Genomic DNA, 21,746 nt, shown 5'->3' with positions numbered 1-21,746 from the left:
AGCCTCAACATGACTTATGAGCTCTGCTTTAAACAACAGGGAGACACGAGAGTAAGGTGGCCTCAGAGTGATGGTGTGGGCACCATTAGAGTGCTAGATAACATGTTTCACACCCACGTATTGCAAACATTTCCCAGTCCTTCATCACAGGCCTGACAGCAGGGACCTTAGCTATTACCGACAGCCTATGGACACTTTCCTCTCATCAGTGCAGTGCTTAAACCTCAATGGCAGCTTGGTTTGATATTGTCATACCAGTAATATTTTCTGCTGTGATTGGTCTATATTCTACCTCTTTGGATGGTTGCCATCATTTGACCAAACGTCAGTACCATAAAGTCATTGGTTTAAAGTGTTCCTGTGAGAGTGAAAAGAGGGTCAGTGTGAAAGGGGAATGTCCTAGTGAGAGGGAGTGTATGGTTTAGAAGGTTGCCTCAAAATTGGAGCAGCAAGAGATTTAACCTCTGAAGTAAGTTTTTAACACACTTCACCAATGACAATGTAATGTGCCCAGATTGTGCCAGCCAACAGCATGACCTTGGGCTGTAAAACAAATATGTAATTAATAAATTAATCTTAAACTTAAATATGAAAATTAGCAAAAACTTGGTCAGGGAGATATGTAATTGAATGTTCAATGTGTTGAAACAATCTGTAAAAAGAGAAAATGAAGAAAGAGGAAAAGAATAGTGCCAGAATCCCAGTGATATTTTGAAATTGGGCAAGTCATCAATATTTTCAAGACACTGAACTATCTGACTGCAACGGAGCTTTCATGGAGTTGTACGGTGAGAAAATGTGTCATTATAGACTGCAAAGTTCAGTTTACAGCAGGAGATCTCTAAAATTGCCATGCAGATTAATGCAAATGTTCTCTGTTTAGGAATTCAAACTGTGGCATTGAGCCACTGAATGGCTGATCAATTCATCAAGTGATAAATGAGGTAGAACTCCACACCAGGAGTTCTCCACATTCCATTCCAAGCTCTAAAATTAAACTATGTGTGACGGATGATACAAATACTCTTCCACTGTTGTTCACAGTTTGGAGGTCCATTTTGGGAAGGAGTGTCTTTCTTTTGGAACACTATTTATTCTCACATGGGTTTTAAAGGCCCAATGCAGCTGTTTTTATCTCAATATCAAATCATATCTGGAGAATTAAAATGGTAAAAAATAAACAAAAATAGCTTTTTAGTGGGGAGTGGGGAGCGGGAAACTGAAAACTATCTGTAATTGTCAAAGAGGTTTTGGAACTCTATTTGTTATTTTTCGTTAAAAAAATATATGTCATGGTGATGTCACCAGCCAAGCCAAAACTCCACCCATGCAAAACCTGCTGATTAGGTCCTGTGTAGACTGTATTTTTAACCAGCAACTATTAGGAAATAACACTGATATATTTTTCCAAACTTTTACAGTGTTAGTTTCCTCAGCTCTTGTACAATATGATACAAAATGCAGGAACAACAGTGTTAATGTCTGCACTGGGCCTTTAAAGTACCTTCTCTGCATTTGTCGGCTCTAAATCCAGCAGAAACATTACCCTTAGTACTTGCTTCACTATAATTACAAACCCACTGACAGGCAGTGTTGAGTCACAGCTGCGGTTAGTGACCTAACATTCAAAACCCAATGGCTAGAGTCAACATGGTCATCTTTAATAGAATAATTCAAGTACCCTTTGGCAACAGCACGTGGTTTTCACAGTCGTGCTGTTACTCAACAGTCTCACATCTATCATGAAATTACGGTCATACTTTATTTGAATCGTCCCATGTCAAATCAAAACAAACTTTATTTGTCACATGCGCCGAATACAACAGGTCTTAACCAACAGTGCAGTTCAAGAAATAGTTTTTCATTTAACCTTTATTTGAAGTCAGTTAAGAACAAATTCTTATTTACAATGACAAAATATTTACAAAATAAACAAAAGTAAAAAATAATTTTAAAAAAGTAACACAATAAAATAACAATAACGAGGCTATATACAGGGGGCACTGGTTAAAAATAAAGAAAAACTTAGTGTGTCCAAACTTTTGACTGATACTGTACACTGATAATACCAAACATTAGAAACACCTCCCTAAAGCCTAAAGGCTTTCTCAATTGTCTCAAGGCTTAAAAAATATATTCTTTAACCTGTCTCCTACCATTCATCTACACTGATTGAATTGGATTTAACAAGTGAAATCAGTAAGGGATCATAGTTTCTACCTGGATTCACCTGGTCAGTCTATGTCATGGAAAGAGCAGGTGTACAAAAACAACAAGATAATTACTGTAAAATACATTTTGAAAAGATATGTATATACAGTATATTTACACAAAAATAGATGAGGGATTGGAAAGGATGCAGACAATTACATTGACGGAAGCTACAATCTATCTCCAATATTAATACTAAGTGTAAATAATCTACAGATGGTCATACTATCAACAAACTATTTGTTGATAAGCAAATGCTTACTTGGGTTACAGTTAAGTTTAGGTTTAGGTTTAAAATACGGGTTAGGTTTAAGATGGTTTCTGTTTGTGCTGGTATCAAACAATGGGTTGCATGGGCCTATTGCAACTTCCTGCTCTGTCTTCATATTGCAAGTTAATATGGCCTGGAGAGGGTGACTGAATGTTCAGCGTTTTTTGCCTGGGGGGGATCAATGGAGGCCAAGAGCTCAGAGGGGTCACCTGCGATGGTTCAATGAGAGGAGGACAACAATAAGAGGAAGACAAGGGTTGATTAATTAAGTGCTGAGGGTAAACAATTAGAATGAAGAATGCAAGCTGGATCAATAAATGAATAGGTAAATAATTGAATAAGTAAATAATATAGTAAATAATAAAAAATCACACCAAGGGTTTAACGGATTTAATGCTACTATGTTAAAATGCTTAATATAAGAAAATGTAATAAACATAAAAGACAAAACTATAGACAAAACAAGGTTATGGTTAGGGTAAGGGTTAAGACTAGGGTTAGGGTTTGTTGAAATGTTGTTGACAGTTATTGAACATCTACTGAACATCTACGAACAATCTTCAACCATGTACTTGGGACTATCCAAATAAAGTGTAACCAAAATTTGTGGTTTAGAATTGGCCTGGGAATATTCTCTATGTATGGCCAACATTTTATAGTAAATATACTAAGTATATCTGATTATATCTGTCTCTAATATTTGTTTTCTTTTTCGAAATTGAGACATCAGAATTCATTTTACTCCATATGCCAAACACTCAATAGGATCATTTTGAACAAATTGGTTACACGTGGCCCTTTACACTTGTACCTGTATACGGGTTGAAAATGGCAGACTTGGGCACTGATAAACACCTAAATTGGACTGCAGTGGCTGTACAGTAACATGCTATACATGATGTAAGACTCTGGGCTCTGCGCTTCACAGCGCTGTATGGGTTTTGACTGACAGCCACTCTGAACTTGAGCACCGTGAGCGACAAGAATTTCCCCCCATCCTTCCTGCTAATTGCACATGTTTTGCTCCCTAAGTAAGGGAAATGCTGTACATTAGGAGGACTCTATGTATTTTCAAAGATGAGACGTTATGGATTAAAATAAATACCACACCTGGGCAGAAAATTGTTGTATTTGGAGTTCATGTGAAAACACTTGAAATAATCGAATATACTGTAGTTTATATAGAGTTTCAAATAAAAGGCAACTTTTTTATTTGATATTCAAATACAGGTCTCAGAAAAAGATAATCATATAAATAATATTTGTAGGCATATGCAAGTTAATAGAAAACAAAATAGTATTATTAGATGGTGTGTTACATCCATCGTTAAATGACCAAGGTGCAGCGTGGTAGGCGCACATTTTCTTTAATTATAAATGTTCCACCAAAAACAAACAACTCCACGAATGTAAAGCTAGGAGTGCAAACACATGCAACACAAAAAGACAAGATCCCACAACAGAAGGTGGGAAAAATGGCTGCCTAAGTATGATCCTGAATCAGAGACAACGATAGACAGCTGCCTCTGTTTGTGAACCATACTCGGCCAACAAAGAAATATAAACATAGATTTCCCACCCTAGTCACACCCTGACCTACCAAATAGAGAATTTAAAGGATCTCTAAGGTCAGGGCATCACTGGAGGCTTCGTGCCATGGATTATCACTGGAGGCTTCGTGCCATGGATTATCACTAGAGGCTCCGGGCCATGGATTATCCCTGGAGGCTTCGTGCCATGGATCATCACTACAGGCTCCGGGCCATGGATCATCACTGGAGGCTTCGTGCCATGGATCATCACTGGAAGCTTCGGACCATGGACGCTTCGTACGTGGACCCGGAACAGATCTCACCGGACTGAGGAGATGTACTGGAAACCTGGTGCGGGGAGCTGCCACAACACGTCCTGGCTGTATACCCACTTTAGCATGGTGAGTGTGGAGAGCTGGCACGGGAAGCACTGGGCTATGAAGGCGCACTGGAGGCATAGTGCGTAGAGACGGCGCAGGATATGCTGGGCCGTGGAGGCGCACTGGAGGTCTGGAGCATAGAGGTGGCACAATCCGTCCTGGCTGAATGCCCACTCTAGCACGGCAACTGCGGGGAGCTTGCACAGAGCGCACCAGGCTGTGGATGCGCACTGAAGGCATGGTGCGCAGAACTGGATAACACCATGCTTGACTGGTCACTCGCGCCCCACGGTAAGCACTGGGAGTTGGCTCAGGTCTGAACCCTGACTCCGCCAATCTCCCTGTGTGCCCCCTCCCCCAAGAAATTGGTCTGCCTCTCGTGCTTGCTTCGTTGAGCTATCTCCTTGTATCGTCGCCATTCCGCTTTCGCTGCCTCTATCTCCTCCTTTGGACGGCGATACTCCCCGGCCCTTGTCCAGGGTCCTGCTCCCTCTAGGATTTCCTCCCAAGTCCAGTCCTCCTGACCACGCTGCTTGGTCCGTTGGTGGTGGGATCTTCTGTTTCGTCTGTTGTTAAATGAAGACCAAGGTGCAGCGTGGTAGGCGTACAGTTTTTTAATTATAAATGTTCCAGCAAAAACAATAAACAACTCAACAAACGTAAAGGTAGGAGTGCAAACATATGCAACATAAATAGACAAGATCCCACAACAGAAGGTGGGAAAAAGGGCTGCCTAATTATGATCCCCAATCAGAGACAACGATAGACAGCTGCCTCTGATTGGGAACCATACTCTGCCAACATAGATTTCCCACCCTAGTCACACCCTGACTTACCAAATAGAGAATTTAAAGGATCTCTAAGGTCAGGGCATGACATGGTGTAACGAACGTTGTTGGAAGGATGGTCGGAACCAAGATGCAGCGTGGGGTAGGTTAATTATTTTTATTTGTGATAACTGGCACAAAACAAGAAAGAGTAACACATGACACGTCCAGCTTTGTAGGGCTAAAAAGCATCAACACAAAATCAAGATCCCACAAACAACAAGTGGGAAAAGGCTGCCTAAATATGATCCCCAATCCGAGACAATGATAGACAGCTGCCCCGGATTGGGAACCATACCAGGCCAACATAGAAAGTAAAAAACTAGACTACCCACCTTAGTCACACCCTGACCTAACCAAAATAGAGAAATAAAAGATTCTTTAAGGGCAGGGCGTGACAGATGGCTGACAAATATTTGATGAAGAACCAAAAAACCAGTTGAATTGAGTTAGTTGAGTTAGTGTAAATATATCATCATGTGCACATAGTTTGCAGGGCTCTTAGGTATGACTCTTAAAGCCTGTAGCCTAGAATTAAATACATGGAATCAGCTCAATATTAGAGTAAACCCCTTTTGCAGCTTCAAAATGACTAACAAATATATTTTCACATAAGGTAATACAGTAACACTTCACATCAAGTTCTTATACATGTATAGAAACTTTGTGATTATTACAATAGCAACAATGTTGTTACATAGGACTTTGGAAATTGCTTTGTAATTGCAAAATTATAGAGTCATTACATAAGCGGAATAAGGAACAGTCAATGTTCCTCTTCTGTACAGTAGTAAAAAAAAGTCAGCTCATTGCTATGCAATTCAAATGTAATTACCAAAGTTTTACGTAATAACATGCTAATAAAATGTTGCTCCAAAAGTAATTACAATTTTATAGCACAGGCACAAGAACAGTTTAACGAATGCTAACAGTAACAAAATATGGCTATTAAGTGTCGAAAGTAAACTAAATTACCTAAAACTGCCTACTTGAATGAACTACAGGCGAGGTAGGTTGAAAATCATGTCAGTTTCTAAACCTACAACGATGGTATAGTGCTTGTCTGAAACAAGAAGCCCTCAGATGAACAAAGAGGTTCAAAGTTGTTTTTGCTAAGCACTTCACATTTCCATATAGTTAAACTCATGTCATTTACAATGTCAACGTTTATATTTGATGTACAGTTACATGACATGGCGTCATACCCTGGGTTGTCCTGAACTGAATGAGCCTATATTTGTCTACTGTGAAGAGAATCCACTGCCACACACGCACCTGAATGCACTCATGACTCCTTTCTATGTGCACCAAAATTATAATCTGTTTCTCTGAATTGTATTGTGAAAGCCTAACACTGTAATATCATATTTTATAACTTAGCTAGTCATGTCGGCAATAGAACAAGCTTTCAAATGATGCCCACCTGACCCAACAACTACACGTGTGCTTGTACTAGTTCCTCAACGGCACATCTAGGAGAGTTCAAAAAAGGACCTTACAGTTGAAGACTCTTCTTGAAATGTGCTCACTTTGGAGCGGTGTGGAGCCACTTGGAGACACCAGTTGGTCCTCTCACTCAAACTCTTGTAAAATCTTATGTTGCACCTACAACACATTTTACAGGAATATTCTTATCATGCTATTATCATGCCTCCTCCATTCCTGTCATTATTGAAAGAGATCGTGATACCTCACATCTCAAAATAGGGCTTAATGTTAGATCCCTTACTTCAAAGGCAATTATAGTCAATGAACTAATCACTGATCATAATCTTGATGTGATTGGCCTGACTGAAACATGACTTAAGCCTGATGAATTTACTGTGTTAAATGAGACCTCACCTCCTGGCTACACTAGTGACCATATCCCCTCTGCATAGGCGCAGGTGTTGCTAACATTTACGATAGCAAATTTCAATTTACAAAAAAAAAAAAAATGTTTTCGTCTTTTGAGCTTCTAGTCATGAAATCTATGCAGCCTACTCAATCACTTTTTATAGCTACTGTTTACAGGCCTCCTGGGCCATATACAGCGTTCCTCATTGAGTTCCCTGAATTCCTATCGGACCTTGTAGTCATAGCAGATAATATTCTATTTTTTGATGACTTTAAAATTCACATGGAAAAGTCCACAGATCCACTCCAAAAGGCTTTCAGAGCCATCATCGACTCAGTGGGTTTTGTCCAACATGTCTCTGGACCTACTCACTGTCACAGTCATACTCTGGACCTAGTTTTGTCCCATGGAATACATGTTGTGGATCTTAATGTTTTTCTTCATAATCCTGGACTATCGGACCACCATTTTATTACGTTTGCAATTGCAACAAATAATCTGCTTAGACCCCAACCGAGGAACATCCAAAGTCGTGCTATAAATTCACAGACAACACAAAGATTCCTTGATGTCCTTCCAGACTCCTTCTGTCTACCCAAGGATGTCAGAGGACAAAAATCAGTTAACCACCTAACTGAGGAACTCAATTTAACATTGCGCAATACCCTAGATGCAGTTGCACCCCTAAAAACATTTCTCATAAGAAACTAGCTCCCTGGTGTACAGAAAATACCCGAGCTCTGAAGCAAGCTTCCAGAAAATTGGAACGGAAATGGCGCCACACCAAACTGGAAGTCTTCCGACTAGCTTGGAAAGACAGTACCGTGCAGTATCGAAGAGCCCTTACAGCTGCTCGATCATCCTATTTTTCCAACTTAATTGAGGAAAATAAGAACAATCCGAAATTCCTTTTTGATTCTGTCACAAAGCTAACTAAAAAGCAGCATTCCCCAAGAGAGGATGGCTTTCACTTCAGCAGTAATAAATTCATGAAATTCTTTGAGGAAAAGATCATGATTATTAGAAAGCAAATTACGGACTCCTCTTTAAATCTGCGTTTTCCTTCAAAGCTCAGTTGTCCTGAGTCTGCACATCTCTGCCAGGACCTAGGATCAAGAGAGACACTCAAGTGTTTTAGTACTATATCACTTGACACAATTATGAAAATAATCATGGCCTCTAAACCTTCAACCTGCATACTGGACCCTATTCCAAATAAACTACTGAAAGAGCTGCTTCCTTTGCTTCGCCCTCCTATGTTGAACATAATAAACAGCTCTCTATACACCAGATGTGTACCAAACTCACTAAAAGTGGCAGTAATAAAGCCTCTCTTGAAAAAGCCAAACCTTGACCAAGAAAATATACAAAAATATCGGCCTATATCGAATCTTCCATTCCTCTCAAAAATGTTAGAAAAGGCTGTTGCGCAGCAACTCACTGCCTTCCTGAAGACAAAAAATGTATACGAAATGCTTCAGTCTGGTTTTAGACCCCATCATAGCACTGTGACTGCACTGGTGAAGGTGGTAAATGACCTTTTAATGGCATCAGACCAAGGCTTTGCATCTGTCCTCGTGCTCCTAGACCTTAGTGCTGCTTTTGATACCATAGATCACCACATTTTAATTGTGGCAGGGTAGCCTAGTGGTTAGAGTGTTGGACTAGTAACTGGAAGGTTGCAAGTTCAAATCCCTGAGCTGACAAGGTACAAATCTGTTGTTCTACCACTGTTCCTAGGCCGTCATTGAAAATAAGAATTTGTTCTTAACTGACTTGCCTAGTTAAATAAAGGTAAAATAACCTTTTGGAGAAACCCAAATTGGTCTACACGGACAAGTTCTGGGCTGGTTTATATCTTATCTGTCGGAAAGATATCAGTTTGTCTCTGTGAATGGTTTGTCCTCTGACAAATCAACTGTAAATTTCGGTGTTCCTCAAGGTTCCGTTTGAGGACCACTATTGTTTTCACTATATATTTTACCTCTTGGGGATGTCATTCGAAAACATAATGTTAACTTTCACTGCTATGCGGATGACACACAGCTGTACATTTCAATGAAACATGGTGAAGCCCCAAAATTGTTTCCGACATAAGGAAGTGGATGGCTGCAAACGTTCTACTTTTAAACTCGGACAAAACAGAGATGCTGGTTCTAGGTCCCAAGAAACAAAGAGATCTTCTGTTGAAACTGACAATTAATCTTAATGGTTGTACAGTCGTCTCAAATAAAACTGTGAAGGACCTCGGTGTTACAACAAATGTGGCAAAAAAAATGTAAAATGCACATGAAATCAACAGTATAGTGTTTGTTTTCAGTCTTGTGTCAGGTGAACTGTTGTGTCCTCACCTTTGGTGTAATAATTTTCCCATAATCTCAAAACGATTCCCTTTCAATTGCCACCATGGTTATGCATAAGCTTTTCATATTTCTTCCGTAAGGAACATTTACATTTAGCCCTATCCATATACTGTAGGCCAATTCCCATGAGTATAAAGGGTTAAAGCTGATCATTTTTAAAGTGAAAGCCAGTGTTGGCATTGAATTCAGAGAGCCTCTAAACCACAGAATTCATACATGAAGACATTGGAATTGTCATATTCACAAGCCTGCAGGGTATTTAGTACAGACAGCATTTAAAACCACAGGCTTGTGAATATCCTGTTGATTTGAGGTTGGGATTTTGATAAGGTATTGAATTTATTTGAAATCGGCACCCTTATCTCGTCGCGCCATCCCACGTCAGCTGATGAGACTGATATCGTCATTTTATGTCACACTGGTAGAGCATGTGGCAATACGGGCTCCCCAATCGATGGTATCACGCTGTGATGTGGACTCCCAGATCAATGCTACAATACATCTGATTCAAGTTGAAAGAAGCCTAAAACTAAGCTTGCCTCTGGTTCAGTTGTCTGGAAACTGGGTGATGTCTACACACGTGTTGCCTCCGGACCGTCAATCACCAATAGCTCATGATGTGAAACCTCCATGTGTTTATTATAGGTTTTTGATCAACATGACATTTTGGTTTGGACACTTTGCTTTTGAATGTGTGACAGAATAATAAGCACATAATGTATAAGTATCCACACAAACTATACATTCCATATTTACCTTTACTTGAGAAAACACTAGTGGACAACACCAGGCTAATATGAGGTCATAAATGGCATAGATAGAGGTGATCCAAATGTATCAAAATGCTGCGGAATTTCATGGCTTAGGAGCCAAATGTTTCGAGACAGTCACAAACCCTACTGAAACCAGTCAATAAATACGTCCACACAAGCAATGCAGAGTTGTCCGATTGAGTGTGCTTCGCAACCCGATTTTATGCTGCACAAGCCCTCCGAGAAGTGTTTATGATAATTCATTCCCCATTGTAGCAAAGTATTGAATATCAAGATAACTTCCTAAACATGTTGAATTTTTCAGTTGTTGTTGTTGTTGTTTGATCTCTGTTGATCAGAATTGTAAGGCAGACCGAGAGACAGACCAAGTATAGTCATGAATTTACCATATCATCCAGGAGTCTGTGACAGACCATAGAAGAATGTTTACAACAGACTGAAGAGAAACTGAACTGCTTGAACTAGTAGGCTGCTGAGAGCTGTGTTCACAGCTTTATCCTGAACTTTGTTACGGAAGTTTCGTTGTTTGAAATGTTCCCAGACACAGCAGGAAATAAAGAAAAAGAAGAAATCTTTCCCTTCTCAGTATTTTCCATGTTTCTCCAAATGTACTTGATATCTATTGAAAAAATAATCTGCTTTTGTGTATGTTGTTTTTCTATGATATCATAGGAAACAAACTTCGAGGCAAGGGATATTTATGTTGGCTGGGCATTGAACCTGCGTCTTCTTGCATTTAAAAAGTATATCAACCTCCCCTTGTATCATCATATTATCAATTTAAATAGGAGTTCACTCTTATACTCCATAAGTTAACCTTTCACAGACTCCAGTCAGGCTCCATCCAGTTTTGTCTACTCTCTAATGAGGTTAGTAGGTAGATGGCAGCGAGGCTTTCCAGCAACCAGAGGGCAGCCATGTTGTTGTTTTGTTTCCACTTGCACTTTCAGATAAATCCAAGGTGAGCTCTTTGAAAGACAGTTATTAAGTGCTCAAAGCTGTCAAGTTCCATCCTTGGCAGAGAGGATTTTGCTATGACTGATCTCACTAAGCATCGTAAGAGAGTAGAGGATGTTTTCTGGGACTCCCTTTGGCCTTTCACTGACTCCCCTTCCTCTCAACAGTCATGTTCAAACAGTCCTACAGGCCATAACACCGGCTTGATGCATTATGCATTATTCTCAGCATTATAGCTTTGGACAAGGTGCCAGTTATGTGGTGATGCCTGGTGCATAGGGCTGCGTGAGGTGTCTCCCCCCAGATAAAGAGAGACTGCTGTGTCAAGCTGCACTCTGGGCCTCGTTACCATGTGTGCATAATTGAATTGCCGGGGGGGAAATAAATCTGTTTGTTCTTTCCGCTGTTGGTGTGAATGCATGAATACTTCATATCTCATTTGGATGCCCCAGTTAAGTCAATTGCAAAAAACAATTACTACAACTGTTGGCAACTGGAAAAAAAATAGTTGACAGTGGGTAAAGCCTGCTCAATATCTCTGGCTTGTGTTGATGACATACAATAGGAGCATAGCATTTCAGAGCAATAACTGGAGAATCCTCACCAGTGCCTCTGTATTTCCTGTTATCTTGAATGGTCACTGCTTAAAAAATCATGTACTTTTTATTTACTGCACAAAGTCCAACGAACGTGATAGTGAGCGTATAGAGATTTGAAATGACACTAGATCATAGAGCTTTGAGGGGACCTCTAAGTCACAGTGTAAAGGTTCACTGTGACCTTTGTGTCAAGCAAGAAGTGACAGAGGTGTCTCGGAGGTGACATAGCTGTCTCGGTACCTCACCAACTGCCATAATCTTTTTGAGACAGTCTATGATATGTGTATCCGCATAAACCATGGGGGAGCTATCGATTTCCCAGATGGTGTAAATTATCCATTTGTTAGAGACTGTGCATATAATACTGTCTGTACATAAGTCATCTATGGTCTACATGAAATGGCACAAAATGCTACAGTGTTAAAAGAAACATTTTACTTAAGATAAGCTGAAGTATAATCACGACTGGAACACCTTCAATTTCCTTTTTACCCAAAAGCGATCCTCCATGTATCTCATACCTGTTTAATTCCAGAGGAAAATAGCAGGTGCGCGTAAGATATGGTTGGATTTCACCTGACAGTAATCCCTGCAATCCCTGCATAGACCCATTTGAACCTGGGACTGTAATATATTCAAGCCTCCCAGGTCTCAGCCTCTCAGTTGTGTGCACCTGACAGTACCCTCTCCTCTTGGGCAGGGGCTCCTGAGGGTCAGTAGCATATTCACACTTTGCATTTTGCGATTAACAGCATGTTACCATGGCAGCTCTCAAGGGCAGGCTCATCCCTAGAAATAGCATGTCTCATTATCTCCAGCTTCATATATCATGTGTGTTTCTGTAGTACATGAAATGCTCCCAGATGTCATTAGAGATATTTCAAAATACTTGGCTGTGTCTTGCTAGAGACACATAAACATATATTACAATGGAATGTACAGTAGTTGCAGTTCTCTGTGTGTTTAGCTAGTGATGAACAAAGTCACTAGAGTCATAGAGAACATTGGTATTCATTGCCTGTTACTCACTACCTAAAAAGAGAAAACTACTTGAGCACGTCTGGTGTCCATTGAAGGATTATCAATTAACATTCATATATCCGAGTACTGTGCTTTGTGTCTTTAGGATTGGGAGATTGTATTATAATCAATCCAGGCTTTGGAACATAGATCATGCAGTCTGTACTATAAAACGTGCAGTCATCTATCAAATAATGTAATGCATCAGGGGGGGATGAGGTTCAATTAGAATGTCCTCTCCTGAATGACAGGGAGTGTAATCACTTCTTCACTGATGGTAATGACAGTGTCAAATACTAAAACAGTGATTTCTGGTGGACAACATACAGCTTTGATAGAGGCAATGTTGTTGTATGTTAGAGATTCTTTCAATACGTGCCCAAGTTAGGTGAAATGGACATTGTCATGTTTTTGTTTCAGGCTGTGCATAGTTTTAACATGTACTCTAATTGTAATGTAGCGCAACATAATAGAAATACACGTACATTATGGACTCACAATATAAGAATATCTGCCATTCATTCTGTCCAATGTTACCCAGTAACTAATATGGCACAAGGTGTTTCTCAAAATAACTGTTATTTTGTTCCTTTCTCACTGTCCCACAGTTTTCTATGAGATCAGCTTGACATTGTCTCAGTCCAACTGTGAGACGACTTGCCAGACAAGAAAATCGAAATGTTGTAAAACCTCATGGAAGGTAACAATGACATGGATATCTGTCAAGTATCCAGTGCTCTCTTGGCAAAATGCAGGATGTAATTCTTACTGTTCATATGCAGATTGCTTCTCGCTTTAATAAATATATTTGAGCAAATCATATCTGAGATAGCATTGGCACTTCAGAGTCAAAAGACTGCCCGTAGTAGTTTCAGCTGGATAGCTTCAATCACATAAAATGGATGTTCTAAATGCCAAAGAAGCCATTGGTTCTGAGAAGGGAGCAGAGAGCTAACTAATTTAGCACAAATAATGTATTGTAGATTGCCAAGACATTTCCATGCATTTTCAAGCCAAATCAAGATTAAATGTAGATTTCACAATGCCTCCACTTTGTGAAACAGCCCCCATATCCAATATCCACCAAACCGTTTCCTGGGCAATCCTGATGCATCTCAGTTTCCCTCAATGTCACTGTTTAGTTGAATGAGCTGCCTGGATATGTTGATTTCAAACTCTCATGTTTATTCCTATTTGAATCCCTCACACGCCATAATATAGACGTGGTCTTTTACCAAATAGGGCTATCTTCTGTATACCACCCCTACCTTGTCACAACACAACTGATTGGCTAGAACACATTCAGAAGTAAATAAATTCCACTATTTAACTTCCAACAAGGCACATCAGTTAAATTAAATGCATTCCAGGAGACTACCTCATGAAGCTGGTTGAGAGAATCCTAAGAGTGTGCAAAGCTGTCATCAAGGCTAAGGGTGACTACTTTGGAGAATCTCAAATCTAAAATAAATGTTGATATGTTCAACACTTTTTTGGTTACTACATGATTCCATATGCATTGTTTCATAGTTTTGATGTCTTCAGTATTATTCTACAATGTAGAAAATTGTACAAATAAAGAAAAACCCTGGAATGTGTAGATGTGTCCAAACTTTTGACTGGCGCTGTACATATCCCACCCAGAAGCCATAGATAACAGGCAATATCTGCACTGAGCTAAAGGCTAGAGTTGCCGCTTTCAAGGAGCGGGACAATATTCTGATGCTTATAAGAAATCCCTCTACGCCCTCCAACAAACCATCAAAGAAGAAAAGTGTCAATACAGGACCAAGTTAAAATCCTACTACACTCTGAAGCTTGTCAAATGTCATAAATATCATACCCCACCAGAAAATGCTGATGAGAGGTTAGCATATCATGCGGGTATGTTATTTGTGACTCAGGAAACTAGGCGTATGTTGCACGTAACTACTTCACAGGAGAGGCATTTTGTTGTATTTGTATTTATTGTATTTATTGTATTTATTTATTACCCCTTTTTCTCCCCAATTTCATGGTAGCCAATTGGTAGTTACAGTCTTGTCTCATCACTGCAACTCCCATACGGACTAGGGAGAGGCGAAGGTTGAGAGCTGTGCGTCCTCTGTGCGAAATACAACCCAGCCAAGCTACACTGCTTCTTGACACAATGCCCGCTTAACCCGGAAGCCAGCTGCACCAATGTGTTGGCGGAAACACCATACACCTGGCAACCATGTCAGCGTGCATTGCGTCCGGCCCGCCATCAGGAGTCTCTAGAGCGCGATAGGACAAAAACATCCCTGCTAGCCAAACCCTCCCTAACCCAGACGATGCTGGGCCAAATGTACGCCGCCCCATTGGTCTCCCAGGCGTGGCCGGCTGCGACAGAGTCTGGACTCTAACCAAGATCTCTAGTGGCACAGTTAGCACTGCGATGCGGTGCCTTAGGCCACTGTGCCACTGTAAAAACTGCTTTTAAATATCAAAATGCCTTCTGGAACATATAAACCTTCATGTGCCTTAATAACAAACTTGTATGCCATCTGTAAATAAGAAATATTTTTATAATTACGATCCCAGTTGGTTTAGCCATGGAAAAGTCAGGAACCTTCCTGCTAACTATGATTGGCTAAGATAATGGATGGGCTGGACATGCCGAGAGATGAGTCTTCCATGTAGCACGCTTCTGTCTATAACATTAGATGCTTAGTATGTGTTGGTAATAATTTCTTAACCCTCCTGTTGTTTTCCAGTCAAATTGTACCGATTTACAAGTTCTCTCTCTGAAAAATGTAGTTCATTTCAACCCACTTCTTTGAGATCGGTGTCCCTTCCACGGGACGGTTGAGCTAATGTAGGCTAATGCGATTAGAATGAGGTTGTAAGTAACAAGAACATTTCCCAGGACATAGACATATCTGATATTGGCTGAAAGCTTAAATTCTTGATAATCTGACTGCACTGTCCAATTTACAGTAGCTATTACCATGCTATTGTTTGAGGAGAGTGCACAATTTTGAACATGAAAAGTTATTAATAAACAAATTAGGCACATTTGGGCAGTCTTGATACAAAAGTTGAACAGAAATACAATGGTTCATTGGATCATTCTAAACCCTTGCACATACACTGCTGCCATCTAGTGGACAAAATTGCACCTGGGCTGGAATAATACATGATGTCCTTCCTTTCTCTTGCAAAACAAAGATGATGGTACAAAAAAGAAAATAGAACGGTTGTTTTTTTCTTTGTATTATCTTTCACCAGATCTGTTGTGTTATACTCTCCTACATTAATTTCATATCTCAACAAACTTCAAAGTGTTTCCTTTCAAATGGTACCAATAATATGCATATCCTTGCTTCAGGGCCTGAGCTACAGGCAGTTAGATTTGGGTATGTCATTTTTGGCGAAAATTGGGGGAAAAAGGGGCGGATCCTTAATCTGATTGTCATAAGGTTCCATGACTTTGTCCACAGAGTGCATCTGAACACACAAAATACATTTGGATGATTTTCATAAAATTTGGGGTGTTTTATTGAACATTTGCACACCTGTGGTGTTCCCGGTCAGAAATGACCAGTCATTAGAAATTAATTGGTGAGACTACAATTAGTGTATAAAATTGAGTGCAGGCACATGCCCATTCATCAGATGGACACACTTCCTCTCCCAGACCACACATGCATGTGGGTTTGAGCACACACACACACACACACACACACACACACACACACACACACACACACACACCTCTCTCCCCTTCTTGGCTTCCATGGCAACCCCCACAGGAACCTTTCCCCAATACAATCTTTCCCCCACGGGAACCACACCTGTTGGCATTCTCTCAAACAATCGTAACATTGTTTCAATAATGTATAGAACTTTTCTCGCAGCTCTGGTGTATATAGCTTTTTTGAGGCCTCACAATTCCTTCTGTGGCAGCACAATGACCAAACGATATACTGTATGTGAGGCTCTTGATCATATCTTTGATCATGACGTTGGTGAGGAGGAGAGAGGCCAGGAAACTGACAGTGAAGTAGTCTGTGATAAATAGCACAATATGTTTTTATTATAATCAAAATAAACCATACATTATGCTTTTTTTACTCAAAAACAAGTTGTATGAGCTTAGGTCACTGAGGCCTACAGGCCATAAATAGCAAATAGAAGTTCAAAACTTGTAATGTTCACAAGAACAGAAGTTGCTAAAAAGAGCTAACACAACATTAGGTGATAATATATGTGTTATTATGGATTTATAATCAGCTATAATGGGGCGGTCATTTTGGACAAGAAACACAGAATTAATTGACATGAAACGAACACAACAGGAGGGTTAAGTGGCTTTTTTGAAAGATATCATGAAATACTGCACAAGTGGGGCAAAAGCTCTCCACTTTCTGGAGGATTGAGTTTTGAAATCAGTAGAATGCCTGGTGGAAGCAGAGCAGAAAAAATGCAGTCGTTTGATTGAAAATGTGGAGGGAGTCGAGAAGAGAACACAGAATCCTGTTGTATAAAACACCTGTCTCCGGATTACATCTTCAAACTAAGGGCATCAGTAGCATCCAAGACAGAGAGGGAGGGATAAGCGCTCATCCATGTGTATTTTATTTTTTATTTAACCATTTTTTAACATGGCAAGTCAGTTAAGAACAAATGTTATTTACAATGACGGCATACCAAAATGCAAAAGGCCTCTTGAGGGGATGGGGGCCTGGGATCAAAATAAATAACGGCAATATAAATAGGACAAAACACACATCACAACAAGAGAGTCAACAGAACACTACATAAAGAGAGACCTAAGACAACAACATAGCAAGGCAGCAACACATGACAACACAGCATGGTAGCAACACAAAATAAAAACAACATGGTAGAAACACAACATGGTACAAACATTATTGGGCACAGTCAACAGCACAAAGGTCAAGAAGGTAGAGACAACAATACATCACACAAAGCAGCCACAACAGTCAGTAAGAGTGTCCATGATTGAGTCTTTGAATGAAGAGATTATGATATAAGTGTCCAGTTTGAGTGTTTGTTGCAGCTCGTTCCAGTCGCTAGCTGCAGTGAACTGAAAAGAGGATCGACCCAGGGATGTGTGTGCTTTGGGGACCTTTAACAGAATGTGACTGGAAGAACAGATGTTGTATGTGAAGGATAAGGGCTGCAGTAGATATCTCAGATAGGGGGGAGTGAGGCCTAAGAAGGTTTTATAAATAAGCATCAACCAGTGTGTCTTGAGACGAGTATATAGAGATGACCAGTTTACAGAGGAGTATAGAGTGCAGTGAGAAGTATACAGTAAGAGAGTCTAGCTAGCTACATTTTCAGATATTTTAATTGTTTTTAATTTGGTCAGAAAGTTGTTTTCATTGCAAGTTAAAGTGTACTGTTAGCTAGCTAGCTAACGTTAGCTGACTGGCTCGCTAGCTAACGTTACATGTGTGATCTGAGTAGCAATATTATTTATATGTCAGAGCTATTTGCATTGCTATCTAGCTAACATTGAATCTAGCTAGTTGGTTATCTTTAGCTACCTGAGGATTCATGCAGGGTAGTAACGTTATGAGTTGGGATTATGGTTCATTGTTTAGCTAGCCAGCTACATGTCTAAACAAGAGACTCCACTCTACAGCAACCATTTCACTGTACCGTTTACACCTTCTGTATCCTGTGCAACATTTAAAAAAAGAAATGTGACAAATGTGTGCTTACCAGAGATGGTAATGTGAAGAACAACATGTCCTGCACTAAAGTCAAATTAGGATGTAACATTGGGCCAACGAGATGTTCAAAAATTCTCTGGTAGAATGCCCTGCTTTTATTTTGTCATACTCACAACCATAAGCTATTTTGTAGAATTAGCTTGCTATTAAGTTGTAAACAGTTATCTTGTTGTGCGTACATTTTTCTGTAATAATGAATACAAATTAGCTAAAGTTAAGACGTTGTGAGCTATATGATATGGTCATTATTTGAACTGTCTAGCCAGCTAATTTAATGTTAGCTAGCTTGCTAACAAGCTAACAGCAAAACTGGTTTAAAAAAAAAACAAATAAAGCAACACATCACGACACAACGCCTCTCCCCCATGTGACCCACTTGTTGTGTGTATGTATTGACATGTATGTTTAACTGATAGATGCACACATGTTAATGTTGTTAAATGCATGTAAATTGTAAAGTATTTTGTCTGTATTGTCTTTCTCGTGAAACGTCCGATTCCAGTAAGACTAGTTGTCGCCATTGGCGTTGTCAAGCCCTGACCTGAGTATTCTTTGTTTTCTTTACATATTTTGGTTAGGTCAGGGTGTGACGAGGGTGGTATGTGTGTTTTTGTCTCATCTAGGGTTTTGTATGTCTAGGTGTCTAGTCTAGTCTAGGCATATTGAAGGTCTATGGTGGCCTGTATTGGTTCCCAATCAGAGGCAGCTGTTTATCATTGTCTCTGATTGGGGAACCTATTTAGGTTGCCATTTTCCAGTTTGGGTTTGTGGGTTATTGTCTATGTCATGTTACATGTTAGTACTCGGTTTCTATAGCGGTCTTAGTTAGTTAGTTAGTTAGTTAGTTAGTTAGTTAGTTAGTTAGTTAGTTAGTTAGTTAGTTAGTTAGTTAGTTAGTTAGTTAGTTAGTTAGTTAGTTAGTTTTAGTGTATTTCGTGTTTTTTCTGTCTTTCATTAAATCATGCATTCACACCATGCTGCGCTTTGGTCTCCTCACTACGACGATCGTGACAGGCATCGGCTAATGGGGATCGTAATAAATCAAAAAAGCTAGAAATGAAATAACAACATTGTTTCGAAAGTTGCTTTTAGTTGCCTGGTTTGCTAGATTGACATATACTAAATTCATTTTTAAAAGTATGGGTTGATTGCTATTAAAATACACCAGTTAGGTTATTTTGGACCACCAGGCAGCTGATGTCATGCAGCCTGTCATTTTTGTGTTTATACTTTTTCATAAAGACAACGACAAGCTATAGAATGTTCATGATGTCACTGCGCCAACTGTACACAGACATGACGATAGACGTAGTGTAAACCAGCCTTTAGTCTTGAAATCTTTGGTTGTACACTGCCGTACTCACTGTTCCGTATCACATGGCCTCACATGTGAATCCTTTAAAAGATGCTTGGGGCTAAGGCTTGAGGGTGTGAACGATGCAGAATGCATGTAGACAAAGAGCTCTCCAGTATGTGTACTGAAAACATGTTCCTCAACTGTAGTGTATGATATACAATTGTCTAGCTCTGTACTTTTATCCAATGTAAAAAAACACATTTTCAAATGTTGATATAAAATCTGTCACATTTGTGTGTCCTTTCTCATTCATTATTCACGATTCATTCAGGACTATCCGTAATCATGGTAGCCTCCACAGTATGAATGTAGAAGTTTTAAGAAACATATTCTATTCACTCCATTCCAGCCATTATTATGAGCCGCTCTCCTCTCAGAAGCCTCCTGTGCGTTCAATGCCATAGTGCCCTCCAAGTTTATTACTAAGCTAAGGACCCTGGAACTGAACACCTCCCACTGCAACTGGATCCTGGACTGGTGGTAAGGGAAGGCAACAAAAAAATCGGGCATTTTGACCCTCAACACAGGGGCCCCTCAGGGTGCATGCTTAGTCCCCTCCTGTACTCCCTGTTCACCCACGACTTTGTGACTGAGTACACCAGCGTTAAATGTGCAGACAACACGGCGGTGATAGGAGCTGATCGTGTACTACAGGAAACGTAGTGCCGAGCCCACCCCCATTCACATCAATGGGCCTGTAGCAGAGCGCGTCGAGAGCTTCAAGTTCCACGGTGTCTACATCACCTATCATCACCTATCACCAACACAGTCGTAAAGAGGGCACAATGCCTCTTCCCCCTCAGAAGGCTGAAAAGATTTGGCATTGGGCCCTCAGATCCTCAAAAAGTTCTACAGTTGCCCCATTTGAGAGCATCTTGTCTGGCAGCATCATCGCTTTGTTATGGCATATGCCTGGCATCAACACGCATATTGACACCACACACATGCACACACACTCACACATGGACACACTTTCACACTCTTCACATACAGTGCTTTCGGAAAGTATTCAGACCCCTTGACTTTTTCCACATTTTGTTATATTACAGCCTTGTTCTAAAATGTATGAAATTTAAAAAAAATCCTCCGCAATCTGCAAACAATACCCCATAATGACAAAGCGAAAACAGGTTTATTGAAATTTTTGCAAATGTATTAAAAAAGTCCAACTGAAATACCTTCTTTACATAAGTATTCCGACCCTTTGCTATGAGACTCAAAATTGAGCTCAGGTGCATCCTGTTTCCATTGATTATCCTTGAGATGTTTCGACAACTTGATTGGAGTACATCTGTGGTATGTTCAATGGATTGGACATGATTTGGAAAAGCTCACACCTTTCTATATAAGGTTCCACAGTTGACAAAGCATTTCAAAGCAAAAACCAAGACATGAAGTCAAAGGAATTGTCTTTAGAGCTCCAAGACAGGATTATGTTGAGTCACAGATCTGGGGAAGGGTACCAGCAAAACATTTCTACAGCATTGAAGGTCCCCACGAACACAGTGGCCTCCATCATTCTTAAATGGAAGAAGTTTGGAACCACCAAGACTCTTCCTAGAGCTTGCCACCCGGCCAAACTGAGCAATCGGGGGAGAAAGGTCTTGGTCAGGGAGGTGACCAAGAACGCGATGGTCACTCTGACAGAGCTCTAGAGTTCCCCTTTGGAGATGGGCGAACATTCCAGAAGGACAACCATCTGTGCAGCACTCCACCAATCAGGCCTTTATGGTAGAGTGGCCAGACTGAAGACCCTCCTCAGTAAAACACACATGACAGCCTGCTTGGAGTTAGCCAAAAGGCACCTAAGACCCTCAGACCATGAGAAACAATATTCTCTGGCCTGATGAAACTGATATTGAACTCTTTGGCATGAATGCCAAGCCTCACGTC

Source organism: Oncorhynchus mykiss, chromosome 3 (assembly GCF_013265735.2).
Source record: "Oncorhynchus mykiss isolate Arlee chromosome 3, USDA_OmykA_1.1, whole genome shotgun sequence".
NCBI lineage: Eukaryota > Metazoa > Chordata > Actinopteri > Salmoniformes > Salmonidae > Oncorhynchus > Oncorhynchus mykiss.
The sequence above is the reverse complement of the archived record's forward strand: the minus strand, read 5'-3'. Positions refer to the sequence as shown.